The sequence below is a fragment of the Neolamprologus brichardi genome, chromosome 13, assembly GCF_056152115.1.
Source record: "Neolamprologus brichardi isolate AB-2024 chromosome 13, ASM5615211v1, whole genome shotgun sequence".
Classification (NCBI taxonomy): Eukaryota; Metazoa; Chordata; class Actinopteri; order Cichliformes; family Cichlidae; genus Neolamprologus; species Neolamprologus brichardi.
In genome coordinates this window covers 19,655,699-19,664,176 of record NC_142116.1, presented here as the reverse complement: position 1 = coordinate 19,664,176, position 8,478 = coordinate 19,655,699, and positions in this window count along the sequence as shown.

The following is an 8,478-nucleotide window of genomic DNA, read 5'->3' as shown; positions in this document are numbered from 1 at the left end:
TAGACTTAAATTTAAAAACCTTCTCCTCACATGCATGGTCCTTGGTTTAAAGATCTCATAGACCTCATTGCATGTCCTATTCTTCACTCCAAGTTTGCAGGTTTAGTTGTGGGTCCTGAAATTTCCAATGGGAGACAGTGTCTTCTGCTATCAGGCTCCTCTTCTGTGAAAGCAGAAGCAGTTTGGGTTCAGGGCAGAGACACGCTGGCTATTTTTAAGATTACTATCTAAAAAGCTGTAACCTGTCAAAAGGTGCAGATAAATACAAAATCACAGTTTGGACTCAAGAGGGCACTCTTTAAGCATGTTTTACTGTGATTTTCCTTCAGGCCAGTTGAAAACGCAACTAACAAGACTTACATAAGATTTTGTCCTGTATGTTCTATCAGGTTTTCCGGCTGGTAGTATTTTGTCTCTGCTAGGAGAAGTTTAATTACTTTCCCTTTAATCTTTGGCAGCATACCTAAAAGTGAATGTCACAGCGGGGGAAAGCTGGAGCGTTACATACTGTTGCCAACTTAGCAGCTTCTTGTGTTGTAATTAATGTCTTTGTGCTGCAGCAGCTGAAGCAGAGCCAGTTTTACCAGTGCAGTGCTGCTGAACCGAGCACAGAGGTCCGTACAATTGCCAGAGGATGACCTCTAACACAGCGGTTCTTTTGTCGGTGTGGCAGCGGCCCTGAGCTGAAATGAGTTTTCTGTAGCAGTCTTTTCAAAATTAAATGCCTTCAACAACACAGACAAACATGACACCCTCAAAATGCTACCAGTGTTTTAAATTTATAAAATTTAAAGTATTTATTTTATATAAACCCATTCTAAGATCATCATGATTTACAACTAATAGCCTGCAGGCTAGTATCTGTCTTCCCAGTTGGAACAAGGCACACGAGAGGCATACAGTGAGCAACACAAACAGATGAACAACAGCTCAAATTTATTTTTTATATGATTCTCTGATTAGGCCACTCTTCTTCTGGGGTTGGTATTAATCTTAAAACTATGCATATCTAAAAAAGACACTGTATGTTTGCTCTTAATCTGAGTCATAATGTCTTGGGTAATGTAAACTGCAACAGACACTGAACCTGCTAGAAAAAAGTCTCACCATAGGCGTGAGTCATGGTTTAAATGTGTGGCGTTTTCCGTCTGTTGGGAACCGGCCTTGTGCAAATACCTGAAGAAAAAACAGCATTTCTGCGTCAGACTTTGCTGTCTGCTGGAGAAAAAATGGAATTCATGTTGTTTAAGACCCAAAAGACTTTCAAATGAAAATGTGGCTGTGATTTGCATTTTTTCTGCATTCTTACTCTAATGCTTACGACTCGGCGGGGCTTTTGATCTACGACGAGTGAGTAGAACGGTGGGTGGTTAAGACAGAGATGCAGCCCCTCTGTTCCATGTGGTGGTTAATGCTTTACCCCGAGGCGTGCGGCAGAGAGCACATGAACTCAAAACAAGAAGACTGGCTGTTGCAGATCTGCTGGCAATTTTGATTTGGACCACATGTTTGCATTTCTAGAATAGCTTAAGGCAAAAAGAAAACTCTTCTACAAGGCTGTGACAAAAAACTACAAATTTTACCCTTTGGTTAAATGTCAGCTCCTCGGTGCTATGACTGTTGATAAGTGTAGGGCAACAGTGTAACATTTACCTGAAAGCTATAGGGGAAAAAGATGATCTCTGCTGATTTAATGTACAATTTTATCCCCTTTGACTTTAAAAAGCTGTTTAAATAAAGTCATGTTTAAGGGAGAAATTTCTTTTTGATGGGCTCCAGAGATGATCTGACATTTAACATGCTCTTATCATATAAATCTTCCAAAACAATAAAAAACATTTATATCTGAAAATAAGAGGAAGTAATAGGATGGAAATGGTTATAGACACATTTTATAGGAATATCACCTTTTAGCTGGAACTAAAGCCATGCAAGGCCTGTAGGGGAAGAGGGCACGCCTTAGATTCACTGCAGATGACACGGTGGCCTTAGAAAAAAGATTTATGAGAAGAGGAATACTAAAAATCCCCTGTGGAGTTACAGCATCCAATAAAAAACGTAAGCTTCAGGCAGCGCTGGTGAACAATGAGAATCACCGTGACTTTACAGAAACGCTGAGCAGACTTAGTGCTTGGAAATCTGTAAGAGTAGCATTATGAGCTTTATAACTCTAATGTAAACTTCCAAGAGATGGTAGAGGTACAAGGTTATAGCATGAGAATATATTTTGTCATGGCATAAGTTTAAAAGTTTTAGAAGCTGGCATGCTTTCACAATGCAGGCGACTGTAAAAAAGTTGTGCTCAAATGTAAATGTACATGGGCCCAAACTTTCCTCAGACTTACACATAGACATATTTATTTCTCTGGAGGGATCAACACTGATTAAGAATTAATACAGTTCACCTCTGATGCTTGTAACACCTCCTACCTCCCACCCAAATATACATCTTCACAATTCACACCAAATCCCAGCAGTACAAGGGTTTTTTTGACACGCTGATGTCGTCTCTGATTCTGATGCCACTCTGATATTTTCCTCATCACTTCTCTTTTTTAACGACAACAAAACAAATCCACCAAGTAGAAAATTTAGTAAACCACTGCTTTGCTCTGCAAGGGGTAAAAATCAGGCTACGGGTGCGTTAAAATACATCAAATCCAGTGCCACATGACTTGTTTCTCAGAGTTTGTGTGTAAAAACTGTTGTTTGACAATTTCCGTTTACAGAAACAAACAAATTTACAAGAAGAAGTAGATAATGATGACTGTTTTAGTCAAACAATGATAGAATCACTTGTGTATATGTAACTGAGTGCGAAGATGGTTTATTTATATTCTAATTCTAGCTTTAAAATAATCAGTCCTTTCATTAAAGGTTGAGTTAAAACTGTTTTCTATGCACTGACTGATGATTGAGGGTTGCTACACTAAGCAGCTCTAACCAACCAACTCCATCTCCCGTGGTGTCATCACCTGACTGTTTAGTGTCCATGATTCACGTTGCAGGGAGGCGTCCCAGCTTTGAGAGACTTTTCCAAAAGCAGTTTCTGGGCATGTGCATGTCACTGGCATGAAGATAAGCATTACACAGTCATCAGTTTTCATGCTCAGTTCACCAACAATGCATGAAAATCTGCAAACCTTTTCATGAGATGTTGACCCAATGAAGGTGTGTTAAAGGCAGGCACCAAAATCAGCACTAATAACCTAAAACATATTAAAAAGCTCTTATTTTGTGAGTGTTCTACAATTATATGCATTTAAACATTCTACACGGACATAGTGCATATATTTATTCACGTTATGATAATGATCCCACTTATACACATGCATAGACTTGATTGTGAGTATGTGAATGGGAATTCTGAGAAGGGATCCCTCAGTTTTCTTCATTGTATTAGTTTTGCTTTAGCGAAGGTTGGATCCACAAGATGGAGCTACCCCTGCATGGCAACACACCCACCTTTCCTAGCGCAGAACAAGGTTTTGTGTGGGAAGAATAGTGAGAGACACTGCAGCTCTGTCAGTCTTATTGGACAGCCCATGATTATTAACTGGAGTCTGAAAAGACGGCTTATTAACTGTCCTGGGAGCGAACAATAACAGAGTGCGCTAAAATGACACAGAGCCTCACTTTTAGAAAAGTGACACTATACCACATCAATTAAAAAAGCCTAAAACAGAGTATTTATTGTACTCTTGCATGCTTACTGACTTACCAGCTGCTGTCACCCATCTGTCTGAGTGTGTGCTCAGTGAAAGAGGCTGGTATTCAATTTATTTAACCAAATTTCATATATTTCAGTGGAATGCAGTCAGATCACTTAACAACATATTATTAGCTAATTAAGGATGTGCATTTCTGTTCCCTTTTAGTAAAGTAAATGCTGGCAAATTTGTATTGGGAGTGGGTATTTATGTTAATCAGATATTTTTAATTTGCATCATCTCTTAAAACAGCAGATGTCCATATTTGTTTATAAATTAATGTCACCTTGCAGTCACTAAAAGCTGAATGTGACTTATCATACCATGTAGCTCTGTTCCACTGAGCTGACGAGTGATGTCAGTGCTATAAGTTGAACAGTTTTCACAGCAGACATTGTGAAAAAGAAAAAGCCCAGGTGATAGATGTGTTTTCCTCTACTGCGCTGGAATAACTGTAATTCACGCACCTTTCTCTGGTTTTCTCCCACAGTGTGTGTTTTGTAGGTTTCTTCTTGTAAAAAGGGAGTTTTTCCTTCCCACTGTCGCCAACTGCTTGCTTATAGAGAGGCCCATCTGAGTAGGATTTTCTCTGTATTTTTGTGTTATTTCCTTACAATAAAGCACCTTGAGGCGACTGTATGAATAAAATGACACTATACAAATAAAATAAAATTGAACTGAATAATTTGTTATATGTGTCATTAAAACTGGAGCCTTGCTGTGGCTAAACAGCAGGAAACTGTCTTTACTGTTTCATGTGGAACAAGTTTGCCCGTCTGTACGGTTTTAGATTTACGTGGGCTTGCCCCTAAGTATCGGTTAGAGATGTTATAGCATCATACTTCATGTCGAATAGCTGGGTCAGCTTATCAGCAGCTGTTAATAGTGCCAAGCACCAGACTGTCCTCTACTGCCAGTTGGTCCTTTGCAGTCACAGCTCTGAACCCTTTGAATAACATCGAATAGCAGATCAGGTTTTCTGCTTTAATAACAGTTATCAAATCTCAAAGCTGTCTTAAAACATATTTCCTCTTTAGCCTTTTCAGTTTAGTGTTATTCTTTGAACAGCATTGGTTGTTTTTATAACTATGTTTTCATTTTGCTTTTAATTATGCTTAATGTTTTTCCCATTTTGTTATCTCACTGTTTTGTAATTTCATTTTTCCTAATTGTTTTATTGATTGTTGTGAAGCACTTCAGTCAGCGTTTGTTGTGCCATCAAAATCAATGTGACTTGACTCTTTTATATAGGACACACGCAGTCTGACCAATACTGCTGACACACTCTTCACTTCAAAATTGCTGCTAAAAAAGGCCAATACTTCTCAACAGTTTGATGGGTTGTACGTGTTCAATAATTCAGATTGTTTTCAAAATGAATGCTTTCGGTTTTTTGCAAGGTGGTTAATAATTAAGGTAATCCCCCCAAAGACCACAGAAATGCTTTATGGCTAATAATTAATGTCAAATATATTGTGCTACACATGTGTGTGTTTGTTTTGGTGGGGTTTTCTTAGAAAGGTAATAGAAAACACAGAAAAATCAGTGCTTTGGCCTTTTATCCCCACATGAAAGATATTTTGAGGCACTAAAAAATTGAGCTTTTGAAAAACTTTGAGGCTGAAGAGGTTCAAAAACTCCATTTTTGTGTTTATGTGTAAACAAATAAAACAAAGGTTGTCTGTAGCAAAGGTGTGCATCTTTCTCTTTTTTTCAATGTCATTGTATGTTATTGTTATTCTCAGGCTTGGTTGGCTCACATTTCCATTCAGTTAAGGCTATAACAACACCTGTTGTCTTGGCATGCCCTTTACGGGACCATAGATATTTAGTTTGTATATTCATGTGGTGGCAAATATTTTTCAAAACAGAACGCCCGTGAAGAGAAAAGTGGTAAACCCCCATTTTAAGAAATAGGCAAGTATGTGTGGCTGCAGACTTGTTCTTCATCAGCTTCGAATCTTTCATTTGATTTCTTTTCCCTTTTCTCCAGTTGTTTGTTCCTCATGTATGACCTTTTGCTGTAGTTTGAACTTTGCCTTTTTGACTATTTGCTCTCATTGACAGCTCCCTCATGCATGAGATCTGCCTGGATAAAAGGGTTTTGAATTTTGGTCTCTCTGCCTTCTCTGTGCTGTTGGTTTTGGTCTTCTGTGTCTTTTACATGAGTATGTGTATTTTCAACTAGACCGGAAATCAGTTGAATCTTTGATTAAATTTAAGTGTGAAAACATTGATTCAAAAGCTACAATACATGCCATCATCCTCAGTTTTCCTTCCTTTAATCAAAGCTTGCATAACACAGCATAGGCAAGACAATGGCTGCAATGTGTCTAGCATTGGAAACCCCCTTCAGATGAGAACAGTAGGTCTGTTCAGCTATATATAAAGGCGGTCAGGGATAGAAGTTTAGCTTCTAGTCTCAAGCTTTTAAACCCCAGGGTATTCACAATATTTGTAATTCAATTCAATTCAATTTTATTTATATAGCGCCAAATCACAACAAAAGTCGCCTCAAGGCGCTTCATAGATACAGAGAAAAACCCAACAATCATATGACCCCCTATGAGCAAGCACTTTGGCGACAGTGGGAAGGAAAAACTCCCTTTTAACAGGAAGAAACCTCCGGCAGAACCAGGCTCAGGGAGGGGCGGCCATCTGCTGCGACCGGTTGGGGTGAGAGAAGGAAGACAGGAAAGTAAGTGGTTGGCGTAAAAATTTAGGGCTCCAGTTTCAGAAATCACCTACAAATACAAACAAATAACCATTTTCCATCAAATGTAACATTCAAGAGAGTCAAGTCTGCATACTAAAAGAGTGTGCTGGGAAAACAATTCTCAGTGATTTATTAGTATATGAGTTTCTATTGATCCAGTAAAATAGATATGGATGAATTTGCTTCTGACTGCCCATTTTGTTTATTACACCTCTAAAAATCCCAGATGACCGTCTCAGTTTGAGCATGCTTATCATGAATTCAAACATCTGGAGACCTTTGGCTTGCCCATAAAAATAAAAAAAGAAACTTTCCTTTTTTAATATGCTTTCAGTTTTGCTGATCTCCCCATCCACATCATCTTCAACATATCAGAACTGTTGTGGCTGCTATTTTTGACTGCTTCACAAAAGTCCTGTTCTTCCCACTGGCCCTGTGTGATTTCAGCACTTGCACAGATATCAAACATCATTTTCTGATTTAAACACATCTGAACTGTGTGGAGGCTCACAGTTGAGTTCAGAGCCACGGCTTTGATCACCAACGATTACTGAGCAGTTTGATTATTAGTCGATGGGGAGCTGGAGCCTGCGGTACCCCCATGGTGAAACTTGGGGTAAAGTTATCAGTGGAATTAAATTCAGCCCAGTTTTATTTATAATACATCAGTTCAAACAGTCAAACAGTCATCTTAAAAATCTTAAAATGCCACCAAACATCAGAAAGTACCAAACACGGCGATATGATATGAGATCAAAACGTCCACAAGAGTTTCAAGGGTACACCGAAAGATCAGGGAGTCCCACCATTGTCAAAACACCGACAACATAGCTATAAATAAAATATCAGTACCTGTCATGGTGTATTTTTAAGTTAATCACTGAAGGATATGAGATTTACAGCACAGGGGATTTGAGCTGTTGTGTCATTAACTGGCTGTGGCACAGAATCTGAGCAGGCTACATCTAAACCTGAATAAATCGAATAAACCACAAGTTATGATTTTTAAATGTTAGATTACAAAAATTACCTTCTCAATCAATGTGAAGAGATGGCTGTTACTGGATGTGATACCACCAATGCATTATACATCAAGTATTATAGCACTTACTGACCACTCAAAGCACTCTACCACATTTATAGCACTCTAACCACAAAGACATGTAAGTAAGATTTAACATTTAAGCTAACACGGGTGTCTTTGGAGAAACTCAGTACAGCACAGAGAGAACTGTATCCTTGATTTTCCTTGGGTTTCTGTGGATGCTTGGAGATTTGGGGAAAATGAATGATCCAAAAAGGTTAAGATTAGGTTTTATGACACATGAGCTGTGGTCATGATCTACTGTGCAAACACTAAAGCTGTGATACAATCCACTGAGCAAACTTTTTGGCCGGGGTGGACAATCTGGATTCATTTTTCCAAAGAAGAGAGCTGTCACAAAAACAACTTTATGACAATTATCCAGTTCTGTCTGACACCCACAACATCCACTCGCAGTCAGTTTGAAGGGAGGTCATTAAGAGTTAGAACTCTGCAGTTTTTCTGAATTTATTTTAAAGTACCAATTATATTTTGATTAACTGTTTTTATTACAGTACAGTCAACATAAATATGAAAAGGAATGCGTTTTTATGTGCCAGACTCAGGATTTACAATAACTTGCACTCAGATTATTTTTGTGAGAAACTGTTTCAGTTTTCAGGTTTGAGCGACAAAACCGAGAAAAAGTTTCCTCAGGACATTTTCATTCAATTTTTGCTTTTCACTGTCAAACCCATCAACTAACGGAAATCGTTTATGTGAAAGGTTAACATTTCACTACATAAATGTTGGATTCAGCATTTAAAAATTAGGTTATTTTGTGAGGAATTCAAATTATTATTCTTTTTTAATCTATCAGAGATGTGATATTTTTATTCCTGAGCTTTTTTATAGGCCAATTACTTTCTGAATTACCTATAAATATATGTTTTAGCTAAGAACCCAAACAGACATGTATTTTAATACCTTTTGAGATGTCACACACATACTCTGTATCACAGAGGTTC